The following is a 16,569-nucleotide window of genomic DNA, read 5'->3' as shown; positions in this document are numbered from 1 at the left end:
TTGGCCTAATTGCAGTTGACATGAATACTGGGGTCACGATACAGTGCATCCATCTTCTCACTCAGTTGTATCCCTTAGTGTACCCACTCTACTGTAACACCACCAAGCTCTATAGATGAAGCTTGTTATTTCTGTTTTCACATATTTCCTGAAATGTGTGGTTAGGAAAATCAAATGCAACCGATGTCATGGAAAAATAGTGTAATGTTGGCTGATGCTGTGCATGTGTGTATGTGTGTGTGTGTCGTTGTTGTGGTAAGTGTGTTGGTGGGAGAGTGATTGATATCACCAGTAAGTTACACTGACATATTTTGTTAAAGACAAAATGCCCCCTGAGAAGAAGGAGGAGAAAAAGATGAAAACATTTGAAACTAATTAACTCGACTGGAATACTCAAAACCAAATGGACACCAAAGGCCAAAGGTGATCAAGGGAATTAAACTTGAAGAGAATCACAAATTGTGTGTTTTTTCCATTTTGTGCTTTTTGACACAGCTCTGCTAATGCCACGGTCTTATCAAATATAAACAGCACACGTGCTTTGAAAAGTCATGCTACTGTGGTGGTATTTTCTGTTCTACCATGGGACATGGCACAGGCACTGTCATCCATATTCAGTAAAAAAATGTTGTGGTATTGGTCATTGTATAAATGGAAATGGTACATGGTTTAGGGTCCTGGCATTGAGCAGGCTGGCTCACTGCAGTGGTGGAAGAAGTATTCAAATCTCTATTACAATGTAAAAATACTCGTTATACGTGACAGTCCTGCATTCAAAATCTTCCTTATGTAATAGCAGATGAGTAGTGCCACCAAAATGTACTAATATCTAAAGTAAAAATACCTGTTATGCAGCAGAATGACCACTCTATGTCATATATTATGCTATTTCAACATTGTTACTGACGCACTAATGTATAAGCATCTGTATCATGCAGTGTATGGTGGAGGTGAAGTTACTATTTCTTTATGTAAAAGATTTTCAGCAAACACTAGCATAATGTTTTATAAACACCTTTTTTTTCTTTTCTTTTCTTTTTTTCTTTTTTTACAAGTAAACACTTTATCTAAAAAGTAACCAGTAAATGTAGGTATCAAATAAATTTGGTGCAAATGGTTCAATATTTGTTTCTGAAATTTAATTAAGGAAAAGCAGAAAATTACAAAAAAAATAAAAATAAATAAAATTAATACTTGGGTAAAGTATAAGTAACTCAAAAACCTCAAGTAAATTTAGTGAATTACTTTCCACAACTGGCTCACTGGCACATGGTCATGGCTAACTAGAACACTTAAATATAACAGAACCATTGATAATGACAAGTCAAAATGCAAAATGTCTGTATAATAATGTAATGTACAGTCATGATTTCTTGGATGCACCTTACTTTGGCTTTCTTTTAAGCTTTTGTTGCCAAAGAGGACCATGAATCATACTACTAAATTGGTAACACCCTGGCTTTCTTTGGTTTGAATCAATTGTATCTCAAGGTAAGAGTTGCTGATACACTCTCTGGTCACTTTATTAGCTACACCTATAAAATATTATGCAATCCAGCACAACAGCTTTACCACACATTCTACCCCCCCCCCCCCCCCCCCCCCCCCCCCCCCCCACCACCTTCCAATACAATGAAGTCCAGTTCAACAGCACTGCAAACTATAATCATAATAATAAACATGGGTCGATAGTTAAATTAATACCTCTTTGACCTTATCAATCAAAACTGGACATTATTGTCTTTGTAAATGTAGAATTTATGGCTGAGCTGTTAGTGTTAAAAACACAGTGGGTATATATCCTAACAAAGCAAAGAGGGGAACAAGGTTATGGTTATTATCACCAGTCCAATACTGATTTGGATAATTTTATTCTGCATTATAACACTAAATGACTAAGCACCACTGAAATGGTGTTCTGTCAAGACCCAGAATCTAAAAATAACTTGTGCCAAGTAATTGGGAACATCTGTTCAAATTGTTGTTTTTGTGTGCCTTAATTGCCTGTTAGGTCCAGAGCACATCTAACCAATCATTTCAAAGCTTCACTGTGGACCTTATTTTACTGCAACTGTAACAGTGAGTGAAGCTAATTATCATTTAGCTAGTTAATGAATTGTCTATATGTTGGTGGTACTTGTAAAACATTGTTAGCTAACTTAAGCTTGAGTTACGTATGTACTTGAAACATAAACAGCTTCATCTGCTACCAGCAATACAAGGAGGGACTGTTGTTAGCAAATGTTGGCTAGGCTAACATTAGCTTAAAAACTTAGCTTAAAAGCCTAACTTGAGCTAAGCTAAAGTAGCCCAATAATGGTAGCTTAACAATAGCTAAAAAATAAGAGTAAAATATAATGTAACTAGTAGCTAACTACTATTAAAGAATACTAGTATATTATAGATATTTGTAATATTTGTCATACATATATTGTTTTGTTGTGAAAGAACACCAAGTTAGCAAGTCAAACTTGATTTGGATGCCAACATGATATAGTGATAAGATACTGTAAGTAGTTTTGAGGTAAGTTACCCCTACTACATTTTGGGCTAGTTTAATACTTATACTATTAGTACTTTTGTCCTACATGTATTTGATTATTAGTACTTAAGAATTAGATTTAGCTTAAAATTAGTGTGGTAGGCTATTGCTACTTTTACGTAACATTCATGTAAAAGATGAAAATACTCCATCCACCACTGTTTTATAACTTCACACACCACCATAATGCAAGGATAGGTTAAATATTATAACTTTTCCCCCTATCAGTTGACTCATTAATACTAATGTCTTCAATGATGTGCTACATATAGCACATTTAACCATGCACTAATAACAATTGGAAATGCTCTGCAGCTGTAAACCCCACCCATCTGGTGCACCAAGTAGATTAAAAAAGCTACTATTTGACCCAGATTTGCATGGATCTGCTTCCTAAATAAACATTGTGTGCGTCTCATCAGACAGGAAATAGTATTACCTCACATTAAAAAACAGACCACAGAGAGGGTCACAGGCTGTTTCCTCAGGGGGCACTACCTACCTGTGTTATGTGGAAGAAGAGGAGGAGGAGGAGGGGAGGACAAACCGTGGGATGCTGCTGTTGCATTTGAACCTGTGCCAGAGAAATCCCTCCTGTGTCCTTCACCACCTCATTTCACTTTGTGCAAAACAGCATTGCACCTTCTTTTCCTCTCTCTCTCTCCTCACTTTCTGAGTGACACCTGATACAGCTGATATGAACATTTGTGCACCTGACATCCTTGCATGTGTGAGAGTGGTTTTTGTGTGTGTGTGTGTGTGTGTACATGTGCTTGCAGGTCTGCGTGTTTCACAAGTAGAATTGTCCCATTTGTTCATCCGAATGACCTTAATTTTAGTGTGCATACTGGCTCTGCATCTATGAGTTGACCAGACATTTGGGATACAAAAAAGCTGAGGGAAGAAGAATCCGCTGTCTGTCACTTCAGAGATGCAGAAGTAAAAAGCTGCACATACTTAATGAGATGGGGAGTTTTAATGAGGAATGAAGAAGGGTTTGTTTGTGAAAACAAATGCACTCTGTAAGCGTCAGACTGTTGAAAAAGTACAAGAAAATGTAGTCCTACTTAACAGGGAGAGGACAGTGATTTAGAGACAGTGGATGGTAGTAGATTGCACATTGATCAAACACCCTCCTCCCCTTTAAATATAGATTTTTGAGAAAATGTGAAGGAAGGTAATTTACTTGCCAACCACTCCCTTTGGATCACTGTGAGTAAATCAATCAATGGTGGAGAGATATTATCACTTACAGTAAAGTGCAACTATAGGCCGTCACTCCGTCAAGCTCCAGCTGCCAGTTATTTTGACAGCAGTTATTGGTGGTGGTGAGAATTAAGCATTGCCTTTAAAAATAAATGGACAGGTTGATGTTGAAATTAATAGGTACTATAAATTGCAAGTTGTGGATGAGTGAGAATTCTAACATAATTATTATTTCATATAGAGGAGTCCAGTCACATGTCAATCACCGGAAACAAGGGATGGAAAAAACGTTGTTTTACTTGTTAACATAAAGCAATAATTGTATGATATTTTAAGGTGACATCTTTATCCAGAAACCAGTCTGCAGTTACCTTGGTAAAAAGTTTGTACAATTTGCAGATATTTCACAAATGTATCCACCTTTATATTTGTACAATTAAAATAAATATTTGATAAATAAGATTCAAATATTATACATCTTTTAAAGCTGATGCACTGTACATTGCATGACTGAGTCCTCCAGTAACAAATAAGCCTATTATTTTTTCAGAAAATAATTATCTTTTAAACTGGTGGCTGTTGTGCCCTTATGGGAATCGGTGGCTAGAGATCAGTTACCGCATACCGCTTTTTATGTGCCGTTTCAACACTTTCCTTTGCCTCAAAGTAAATTCTGTATCACTGACAGAGAATTGGCAGGTGAAGGTTCAATCCCCATCCCCTCCTCTTCGAGGCGCAGTAATCTAGCATTTCTCCGAGTAGGAAGTGCAGCTTGCGGTAACAGTGAATTGAAAGTACGCCATAAATATGGCGCCAAAAGAGTTTTCAAGCTGATGATAAGAGCTGATTTTTCTGTGGTGTTGTCTTATTTCCCTGGGGTGGGGGTAGAGGTTACAAGAGAAGACCCGCCTGTGCATTTGTGCAGAGCGGTGCGCACGTACACCGGGTAGAAGAGTGGAAGCTCGGCAAGGCAGCAAGTGAAGACGAGGAGAGCGGAATGTTTTATTTTTGAAGGAGGGACGTTGCGAAACTGGCTTGCAATCTTTTCTGACTCATCGTTTGGAAATAAAGCATCCTTTTCTTTCTTTCTTTTTTTTCACCCCTCCTCCTCTTTCTTCTCCGTCCCCTCCTCCCGTAGCCTACCGCTGGCACTGGGGAGGAAAACACTGTCGGATTTTGACACCACGTTTGGGCTGCTTTTGCAAAATGCGACATGCCTTCCTGTGAGCTGTATGTTGTGCGCACCTCGCAGCCTGCTAAACCGTGAACAGCGGCGGCACCACTGTATTTGTTGTTGAGTTATAGTGGCTCCAACTCCGTCTGGCTGCCACTTTTGGATTTTATTTCGGATTTAGACTCGCTCGCCGGTCTTTGCAGAGCTGACGCGCTGTCAACACGCACCGTGAGGGAAAGGGAAGGGAGGGGAAGGGACAGTCCTGTCACCCAACGTGGATCCAGAGTCGGGGCTTTTTAGCAGCACTGCTAGCAGCCTGCCAGGGCACCGAGTGGGCAAACTAAACCCTCCTCTGTAAAACTACATGTGCCTGGCTCCCAATGATCTCCTAATCTCTGGGAATCGCTCACCGTCCAGGACTGAGGACGTATCTGCACCAGAAGCTGACTGCGATCAAGGTAAAAAAAAAAAATACCACTATTTTACGGATGATGAAATGATAAAATGTAAGTGGGAGTGTTGCAGGACCTCTTAAGTCCACTTTGCTGCTGCTGCAAGTGCTATATCAGAGCTAGGCTAGCAGCAGTTCAGTACGCACTTTTGCAGCGGTCTTGTCAGTCACAGTCAGCGGCAGGGGCGCTCACAGTGTCGTTAGTCTGAGCGGTGCATGTGGGTCAAGGAGGGGGTATGTGTTTTATGTGTCGCAGTGGAAGTGGAAAGACAAATAACCCGTTTGAAGCCACAGCATGTGCACGCAGAGAGATTAAATTAACCTGGCAAACTTGGACATGTTTTGCTGCAAAACGTAACGTGAACGCACCCCGGTGGGAATCAAGTGTGCCAGCGGGTAGTTGGAGAGAGTCCAAGTGTGGTTATTTTTGCGCGTAATTGCAACAAATAGGGTTCATTTGCAGCAGCGTGGCAAGGAATGCAGGCGTATGTAAAAGCTGAAAGTCTCACACATGTATAGACACATATGGGGGGGGGGGGGTTTGACACGAAGTTGCACGATGGTTATGTTGTGAGGAGAGCAGCAGGTCTTGGTGCAGGATTTACAGTCCCCGGAGTATTTGCAGGTTCCTTCCCTTCCCACCCCACGGGGTGGGGGGTGGGGGGGGGCACACAGCTTTTAGGAAGGCTGAGCACGCAACCACACACATACACACATCAAGGAATTAGAGCAACTCCTCTCTGCCTCCTTCACCCCTCCTCCTCCATGCCATGCAGATCTAGCTGGCTTTGGAAGAAGGGGGAGTGGCTGTTGTTTACCTCCTCAAAGTCAGAGCTCCATCTGTATCCCTGGGTTGGATGATTGGGTCTGTTGCATCCTTACCTGGGAAAAACAACAACGAAACAAGGACTTGACATGTGGCTGCAGCTGCTGATGCTGGGAGTCAGGCATGAGCAGGATTAATGGGGTGTAAGTGGGGCATTTGCTCTGGAGTGATTTTCAGTGGTGCGTTGTGGCCACCTACTCTTCATAATTGCCTGGAGAACCTGCAAAGAATATTATGTCTGCCTGTTAGTGCTGATCATTAACAAATTGTGCAATTTATCCAGATTAAGAGGGGGAAAAAAAAAAAAGAATTTTGATGGCACATGTGAAGCTGAACAGGCTCTAGCCTTGAATCAATTAAGCCTGGGTCGCCTGGGGACTTGTTAAATGTTCCCAGTTGTGACAGCAGCACCCCCAACCCTCCTCTTTCTCTTCCCACCATCGTAGCCACACGCAAGCTTGAATTGGGCACACATACTAACAACTGCGTGTGCCTCTTGCTCACTGTAAACACATTCAAATACAGATGCGTGTACTATGCTCTTCAAACTTGCAACAAACTCTTGCGCGTATACACACACACAACCCTCCTCCTGTTGGAGATGAGTCATGGTGTGTGGGGGCATAACAACTCTCTCTCTATTCCTCTATCCCCCTCTCTGCCTTTCATATCTTTCCTCATGCAGTGCTATCTTGTTTTCTCTCTCTCTCTCTCACCCCCTCCCCTCCCTCTAGGCTCGCATCTCTCGCCTAGAGACAGTGGTTGTTTACAAGGCGAGTGAACAGGGATGAGAGCTGTTTCCATTTTGCATCCGTTTTTTTTTATTTTTTTATTTTTTTTGACGACAGCCCTCCAGCCAGTCATCCATGTTTCAGTCCCCTCCTTCCTCATCCATAACTTCATCTCATCTCTTTCTCTTTAAACCTCCTTTGCTTCTTTCTGGTCCATCCATTCACCCACTGTACTGTTACTCCTCATCCTTTTATCCACCCATCCATCCATTAATCCAGCATCCATCCATCTTTTCCCTCATCTTCTGTCCATCAACATTTTTGTCTCATCATCTGACTTAGGACCACAGCCAGGATGAGTGTGTGTGTGTGTGTGTGTGTGTGTGAGACCATTAACTCCCCCTGTACAGTATGTCATGTGAAACTCGAGCATGCAGACCTTTTAAGCCTCACATGTGTACATATGCACACGTGTGTATGTGGGCGGGGGTGTAGCGTAGCATGTGTATTTGTGTCTGCTGCGATAAGCGCTGAGCTCTGATTGGCTGGGAAAGGGGGTAAGGACCCCCACGTGGTGCGTTGTATCGCATTAGCAGCTACGTAGTGAAGAGGAGGAGGAGGAGGGGTGTTCATGAATGGAGCGCTGACGTCACATAAACTGTACCCTCAATCCCCCTCACACACACAACATACATGCGCATGCATACCGCCTCCCCCGATGTGCACATACATGTTTTTACACGCATTGCTAAAGACGGCTGCAGGATAAATGTGTGTGTGTGATTCAGAAATACGTGTCAGATAAGAAGGATGGAAACCCACTGAGCTGAGGGATTTATGTGTGTGTGTGTGTGTGTGTGTGTGTGTGTGGCTGCCTGCAGGCGGGTTGGCTAGCTGTCATGTCACTAGCTCTGCTCTGCTTACTAACTAACTAACCAGCATGTTGGCCACAAGGGTATTACTACTGTGTGAGTGTGTGTGTGTGTGTGTGTGTGTGTGTGTGTGTGTTCTTGTTGGTGTTTAGATCCATGTGCTGTGATTTTGTGAGTTGAAAATGGCCTGATTTTGGATTTCCAATATTGATACTTGATGAATCAAAATTTGTGATATATAAACATTTAGTCCATAGTCTTTTTTTCTAATTTATTTTTCTTTTCTTCTCTTGGAAGAATGTGAAGAGACAGAATAAGGAAGAAGTAAACATGAATGTTGTTTTATTAGTCTTGATTATCTTTAATTAAGTACATTACAGTAACTTGTACTGTAACAGAAAATGCATTCTTAAATACAATTAGATATTTAAAGACTCAAACTTTTATTACATTTACATGTATTTTAAGGAAACATAGATGAGACCAACCAAATCTCATAAAAAGTTGATTTTGGCTGATGAACATCTCTGAATGATTTTGATCTATTCTTAGTGTGTAAAGGTTTGTTTTGATTTGTGTGATTGTTTTGGTTTCCTCACGTGCAGGTTTTGTTGTGTCTTACAAGTTTTGCAACATGAAACCAACCATGTGGTGGATTAAACGCTGCAAGCATGTTGCATGTATTAACCTGTGTGTTTTTTTTATTGTAGTGTTAGCTCTCAGTAGATGACCCTGCTGTGGCCTAGAACCTCATTAGTAGGTTCTTGGGTGTGTGTGTGTGTGTGTGCGCACGCCTGTGTGTGCGTGCTAACCTGCTGTTTAGTGGGCAGGAGATGACGTCAGGCTTTAATGGGGAGGTTTTTTTTCATTTCTACATTGTTTTTCCTGCCTTGTTAGTAACGGATAATTGCAAAGTCTGCACACCTGCACACATCACTGGCGAGGAAGAAAATGGTGCACATATTTCACAGAAAATATTTTGCAGGAGTAATTGGAATGTGCCTCATAAGTCTACGTCCTGGAAAACCTGTCCCTCGGTGACTGAATAAGAGCAGTGGACGTTATGGTGCAGCAGATGGTTTTTCAGATAAAATTAATGATCCATTTTCTTTGTCATAGTTCACTGTGAAGTCTATGTTGTTACCACAAAGTCGACTGTGTAATCATTAGAGAATATCTCACCAAGATTTCACCTTGTTTCGTTTCCTTTACCCTTATTTCATGTGTTTTCATTTCACCTAAGTAAATGAGAAATTAATGGGATGTTTATGTATTATGTAAGTTTTTTGGCTAAAGAAGTCAACAGCTTCCATAGATTTGAAAATCTCTCATCACTTTCCTCCTTTTTTAAAGCACCCACACAGATGTTTTCACTTAATGAAACTCTGTAGATCCCTTCTTAGTAACATGCTGGTTTATGTTTGATTGACGTCTCCCTGACTGCTTTGGCACACCTTTTTAATGCGTGGGACAGCTTACAGTTTTATTGTGTCTGGTGATCTCGTGTAATTCCCAGCATAGCCCCGCCCAACATCAACCTGAGCAAAAAAATCCATCCATTATTACTGGTGGACATTTTTTTTTCAAGTATAGCTGAAAAAGAAGCGCTTCAGAATACAATACTGAGTGAAGTCGTGACACAACATTAAAGTAGCTGGCTGAGAAGTCAAGCACAGCTATATGCTGTGCTTTTTTGTCTATGCTTCAGAATACAAGCAGCGACAGGCTTGTCTGCAGTGAGCTGATCTAAACATGCCACAGCCTGGCTGAGAGTGAGTTTGGGCGTTTAGGAAAGTGTGAAAGCGCACCTCTGTAAAGGATACAGGTGCTCTGGATTTAAGTTAAATTATCCTTTGTTGATTCCTGTCGGGAAGTTTGTTTTCTGCATTTAACCCATTATTAGACAGGTGAATAAAAACACATGGCAAAACAGCACAATAATTGGTTTATCTCGATTATCTTGTTTTTATAATTGTTTGAAGCCCCAGTTGTAACTGGAAAAAGAAATTCGATTAATTGCCCAGCCCTACCAGAAACACGTATTCAGATTTGTTATTATGCATTAGATACTTTCTCCTTCTATCGTCCTAAATGTCGGACTATTCTCTTTCTGTCTGCCTGCTCCCACCTCCTCTTCTTGAGGGGGAAAAAACGAAGTCTTAAGGCTGTAAGCACAGTGATGGACAGGCTGACAGATGCTGCCTGAGCTCCTGATGGGAAGAGTTTCAGGAGTTGGTGTGTGTGTGTGTGTTTGTTTGTAGGGAGAGGGGGCGAGTAAACAGACAGAAACAGTATGTCAGACTTTCCTTTGGTGTTTTGAATGCCCGGTGAGATGGAAATAAGCTTCTGATTCACCGTGCCATCCATGAAGATTTCATTTGCGCTTAATGTATATTTTAAAAACCATGAACTATATCAATATGAACAAAAGAAGGTGGAAGAGCTGATGTTCAGAAGGAATGGGGTTACATATTTTTTACATGTCTTGTATTCGAAAATGGAGACAAAGTTTGCAGACAGAAAGGATAATACATACAAGAGGAAGTGCAAAAGGAAGGAAAATAGGATGAGAGATGGTTAGGAGGTGAGGGGGAGAGATAGCTGAAGAGAGGATAGAGGGCGAAGGGTTTAGGGTTAGCTAGCAGGGACAGAAGGTAGAGGAGAGGAGGAGATGTAGAGAGGACAGGATGAAAGACGACAGGAGGGGTGGAGGTGGGGAGGTGCAGGTAGATAAACAGGGTCGGCGGGAGTGAAGGGCAGAATGCTCATCCTCCGCCATCTCTCTGTCCTTTTCATCCCTCCTTCACTCCCTTCCAGGAGCTAATGAACTCCTGATGGCAGCGGAGACAGGAGCGATGGATCAATCCTCTATCTCTCTCTGTGTTTCTCTCTCCCTCCCTGCCCTCCCCTTTTGCTCTCCCTCCTCCTGGCTTTTTGGCAGGGCCCCAGCCTCGCTGGCTCCAACTCACCTCCTTCATTGTTTGTCAGCAGATTTCAGGAGACGGAGCGAGAGGCTTAGTTAGAAAATTATTTGGACCTCAGCCTCTTCCTTCCTTCTTTTTTTTTTTTTTCCTTTTTATCCATTTCTTCTTTCCTTCTTTTGCGCTCTCCTGTTTTCCGCTCTCTCATTCCTGCTTCCATGATGCAGCGGCAGCAGCAGGAGCAGTGGCAGCATCAATAAATATTGTGTTAATGTTCTGGTGGCTGGAGCCAGCAAGGTGATAAAGGAAATCTATTTGATTTCTGTGGCTCGTTTGTTTGGCCCAATGCCTCTTTGGTTGGTGTGCATATGTGTGTATCCATATTGTGTACCAATATACAGTATGTGTGTGTATGGCTTAGGACATTGAGTTTCTTCCTTAATTCCTTTCATGTCCTCATACTGACATCAGTTCAATCCCATTACTCGTCCTTCCCGACTTTGTTCCATCCTCGTTAATTTTTTCCTGAAGTTGTTGACACAGTTGTATTTAGACAAAGTCCCTAAAGGACACAATCCTTACACTCAAAAGTACTCAAAATATTGATAACCAGCCACTGTAAAATAATTATCAGATAATGCTTCCTCCCACTGTAACACAAGGATTCCACTTAAGGCCATGGTATGCTTAAGATGAACTTGTTTGTTTGACGTGTCGTCTGACAACATCTGAAGGCTAAAGTGTTTGGCTGGACAGAAAGCCTCTTGTTGTAGAGAGGGGCGAAATGCGATAATCGTTTAAATGGGCGCACATTTTTGGACAGACTTTCCTCAGAAGCATTCATGGAGATAATTTCAAACCCTGCTTACTTCCTAACCGCTGCAAACCTGGCCAATTGCTGTGTTGCAGCATATGGGCACCATTATAGAAAAGGGACATTTTAATGTACTGCATTGTGGTTGGACAGGAATGAAATCTATATACTGATCATGTTTGCTATATTTAAATAATTTGAACATTTTGTTTAACATATTTCTCTGTAGCACTTTTGTGAGTTCAGGGTTAAAAAAAACCCATCAAACACAAGTAACTAACTTGCTTAATAGGGAGTGTGGCACCGGGTCAGATTTTATTTACCGTGGCAACTCCCTGGCAACATATGAAAACAACTCAACAACAGCCATCAAATTATGATTATGATCATTATAGTATGACATTCTGATGTGCATTTCCACGTAAGAGCCAACAGTCATAGTAAGAAGGTGACTAAGATAATATTAAGTTTTAAGGGGTTTTCCATTAAGCATTAAGGCAAACTGAATACAGGGACAGTTAGTTTAAGCTGTATGGTTTGCTAACACTGACCTCATTTGCTTATTTTTAAAAGATTTATAGTGCCCGAACAAAGGCGGAACTGTAAGCTTCCTGAATTAAATGTCAAATGTATTTGAATGAGCTGAAAATATCTTAGAACAGCTGGGGGGTGATAGATCGTTATGTCTGTCAACAAAAATCCAGAGTTACTAATACTCCGTCTACATCTAACAAAACCCTCCCTAAATAAAATATCTGTGGGGAAGCACTGAAATGTAAAAGATGTTTAATTTGGAAATAATTTCTTAACATCTTTCAGCTTCCCTTAGACCAAGCTAGGTTCTAAGCATCATTAGTGTTCCTCATTTAAACCAAGCTACAGCTAGCATTTATTCTTTGTTCCTGTGTTATTTTACACTTCACTTAGGGTAGCGTTGCTCCCATGAGAGTAATGCCAGAAAACTAATTCAGTTTACGGAGACAACAGTCTTCTGTATTTGACATAAGGAGCGGGCTTTCTTCCATCCAGCGGAACACCACGGGGTGTTCAGCAAGGGGGGTGGGACCACAGGGGAGAGGGCTGATGGGAATGGTGATGGTGAGATCAGCATCAGAGAGTGACTCATGACTGCTCTTAAGTGGCTCTGAGCTTTGCCGTCAGTCAGTAGACATTAGTGTGTGTGTGTGTGTGTGTGTGTCTTACTGAGTGAAGTCGTGACACAACATTAAAGTAGCTGGCTGAGAAGTCAAGCACAGCTATATGCTGTGCTTTTTTGTCTATGCACTTCAGGTTTATTTGTGGGTTTCCATTTTTTTTGTAGCAGCTCTCACAGCAACTCATGGTAAGAAATGTTTTCAATCAAGGGTCCGGCAGTGATTGGCTTTCTTTGAAGACATTGAATTCTTGACTCTCAAATATCTTGAAACTGGAGTGTAATTCTGTCACTCCAGGAGCATAAAGTTTCACATATTTAGGGCTGCAACTTAAGATTACTTTAATTATTTATTATTGTGTTGACTATAGAACTTCAATTAAAGAGCTCTCAGAGCTTGAAGTAACATCTTTAAATTGTTTGTTTTATCTGGCCAACAGTCAACCAAGCACTATAGCAAAAGAAGCACATTAGCAGCAGCCGCTTCAGTCTTCTGTCAGTGTCCACACAGGAAGCGTTCAGGCACATTATTGAGTTTAGGTCACCATCACGAGTGAAACTCAAGCGGGTACGCAGCCTGTGTAGCTGTATTGATGTAAATGTGCACCTGTTCCGTCAGAAGTGTGCGACATGGACGACTGACACGCGCCTGAAACTCTTGTGTAGATAAGCCGTAAGGGTCTGCAATCATGCAAGTGCCTCACTACAATCATGCAAGTGGCTCTGTGAGGCTGTGTGTTAGCATGCTATCATGTATTCATGTATAAAATTATCATTTAACACGATGACACTAGATAAAACGTCAGGGAAATACCAAAGTGATTGATTAAATGAACACAAGTTGTTGGCGCTAGAGGTAAAGTCAGATGATTACCAAACTCAGTAGGCTTCAATGTCTGGGAACCATGAATGTCTAAAAAAAATGTCACGGTAGTCTTTCTAATAGTTGTTTTAAATATTTCAGTCTGGACAAAGTGGTGGCTGGACGGACACAGAGCCATGCCGCTAGTGTTGTAGTCAAGTCCGCCCAAACTGAGACCAAGACCAAGACCAGACTTATGGAGACTGAGACAAGACCTAGACTTTTAGGGGCTGAGACCAAGTCGAGACCAAGACCGAGGGAGGGTGAGACAGAGTCAAGACCAAGACCAGTTCTCCACATTACATGACGCACAATAAAATGTGGAACAAGATCATAGGTACTTCTCAAATTGATCTGAAAGATCCACATTCCCATTAAATCACCCACATACAAACACTAAGAGCTGAAATCAACTCAAGCATCTTTATTCAACCCTCCTTTTCCATGTTTCCATCCACTAGAGCTAGGCGATACAGCCAAAAATGTTATTACGATAAAAAATATTAATCATCATTTGATATCGATAATTAACACCATAAATGTCAAATCATAATTTTTTTTCAAGTTTTAGCCTTAATGTAGGAGCTGTATGCAGCTGACAAGTAGCTAAAGGTGATGTAACTTAACTTATAAATTAGCTACATGTATATGGTCTGTCTCATCATTGTTTATCACAAGCAAAAATGGATCTTAGGAACAAATTTTCACCACATGCCCTGTCCTCAGACTGCATTAGCTGCTTCCCTCAATATGTTAACTAAATTAGGTAGCATGTGCTGGCTAGGTGGCAAAACTATCCAGGTGCACAAGCAAGCACCTCATTCATAGCAAGCAACTGAAATTTGAGCCCTAAAATATACAGTATACATACGTAAGCTTGCTTGCTCTGCTAACGTCACATACCCATAGGGCTGGACAATAAAACAATAACAATAATAATCGCAATATAATTTTTTCAATAACAAAATAAATATTCAATAAATGTTTGATTTGATTCACTTGAATCATAAATGAATTAGGACTTTTTTTAAATTAATATGTTTATTTTGCTGAGGAAAAAGGACTGAATAAAGCTTTTACTTAAATTTACTTGTGTATATTTGTTAACAAAGATTTTATCATAATAGTTTTGAATGTTCTACCTCAGATTTGTGAAGTGATCCACTGTTTGGCATCAAGTGTTTGTCATGTTCTGACCATAAAGAAGAGTTTAAACCACAATTAACCATCAGGTTTCTTCACCTTTCACTCAGGAGCAAAAGCAAACCTTTAAACTCAAAAGAAAAAACAATTTGATACTTATCGTGATAATTATCGATATCGAAAGACATGAAATTTTTTATCGTGATAACATTTTTGGCCATATCGTCCAGCCCTACGTACACATAGCATACCTTTCTTTATGCTTTCTTTCAAAGTGGCTGTAAAAGTTAATAACGGGGTCCCAGCTGTCTCCGTAAGGTTGCACTGCAGAATTGACAGACTGCTATGTGTTTTCTCCTGCTCGAGCCAGTGACAGCTGTTAACGGTAACAACACATTTTTAATTAGGGTTATTGGTTGCATTTAAAGCAATACATTTTACATCCAATCAAATTAATAATGTTAACAAATTAATCAGACAATGCAAAAGCAATTTATTGATATTATTATGGTCATGAAAAAAAAATCCAGAGTGCTCTATGTTTTGAGACCGAGACAAGACCGAGTACCATCAAAAAGTGTTCGAGACCGGTCTCAAGACCAATAAAAAAATCTTGAGTACTTTAACGCTACAAGCAGCTGAAGGCTAAGCAGAGAAAAGCAGCAAATCATTAAGTTAGAGAAGGGGAATATCTTTGCCATTTTTGCTTGATACATCAATTATCCAAATTGTTCACTGCTAATTCACTGGTGATTGATTAATCAGTCAATTGACTAAACATGTATGCTAACACATTTACAGCTGATGTAAAGAATACACCCCTCCAGCAGTCTAAACCATAAACCTGGCATACCAGTGAGAATGGTTTCCAGTTGTCTCTTGCTGTATAAATACGCCATAGATGTTTTCCCAGATTATTAGCATTTTACTGTCCGAAAAATCGCTGATGGGAAATCATCTGGGCTCACTTTAAGTGACACATCTAAAAACGAAAACTGCTCACAAAACCCGCCCTGAACAACTTCATCTAGACAACACACCAAAAAAAGTCTTCTTCTTGAAATGACAGGATGTTGAAGGGTGGTATCCATATACGGAACAAGAAGAATATGTGTGTGCTTAGCTTTGATATTGGGCTGTGTGAGTAGGTAGCTCTCTTCTTTCTTGCACACCTGTTAGCATGGCCCTGATGAGGACGTTTGATGTGTATGATGTGTGTCAAATGTGTTTTTTCTCTCTTCTTTTTTTTCTTGGTGAGAGCAATACATCTTCATAGATTGTGTGTTTGTGCGTGTTCATGTGTGTTTGATGTTGAGGTAAATTCCACACACACACACACACACACACACACACACAGACACACACACACCCCTTGACATTTTGATTCTTTCAGCTCATTCATAATAGTTGCCCTATTTCTCCTTCTCTGTCTTTCTCTCTCATCTATCTTTCACTCTCACTCTTTCTCTCCGTTCTCTTTCTTCCTGTCTTTTCTCTCCCTGGTCTCTCAACCCCACTTTATAAATCTTTGTGATTCTTTTATTTGGCGCTCTATACCTGTCAAACTCGTTGGTGTGAACCTCCTCTTTTTTGTCTACCTTCTCTCTAGCGGCTCTCCAAAAATAGGTGTTTGTGTGTGTGTGGGGGAGATGGATTGGGGAAGAGACTGAAGGAAAGAGGGTGAAAATAGATGCGTGTGTGTGGCTCTATATTGTAGTCTTCCCTGCATGACTTCTAGCTGTTGCTAGGGCTGGGCGGTATATCGGTATAATGAGTTATACCGATAGAATTTCAAAGACCTGGCTTGTAAAAAGAAAAACAACGGTTCAGTCAGTGTTTCACACATATTAACTTTACTTCGGTGGGCCGCCCAG

The 16,569-nt window shown here is 40.8% G+C and overlaps 1 protein-coding gene across 1 annotated transcript in view; it reads left to right on the top strand.

Moving 5' to 3' along the window:
- Positions 1–5,263: 5,263 nt before the first annotated feature.
- jade2 (jade family PHD finger 2) overlaps positions 5,264–16,569 on the top strand; it is a 124,542-nt gene continuing 113,236 nt past the window's right edge. Inside the window, exon 1 of the mRNA XM_046039587.1 lies at positions 5,264–5,380. The gene's annotated coding sequence lies outside the window, so the exon portion shown is untranslated. The remainder of the gene's footprint in view (positions 5,381–16,569) is intronic.

This window comes from Micropterus dolomieu, linkage group LG23 (assembly GCF_021292245.1).
Source record: "Micropterus dolomieu isolate WLL.071019.BEF.003 ecotype Adirondacks linkage group LG23, ASM2129224v1, whole genome shotgun sequence".
Taxonomy (NCBI): domain Eukaryota; kingdom Metazoa; phylum Chordata; class Actinopteri; order Centrarchiformes; family Centrarchidae; genus Micropterus; species Micropterus dolomieu.
The sequence above is the reverse complement of the archived record's forward strand: the minus strand, read 5'-3'. Positions and strand labels throughout refer to the sequence as shown.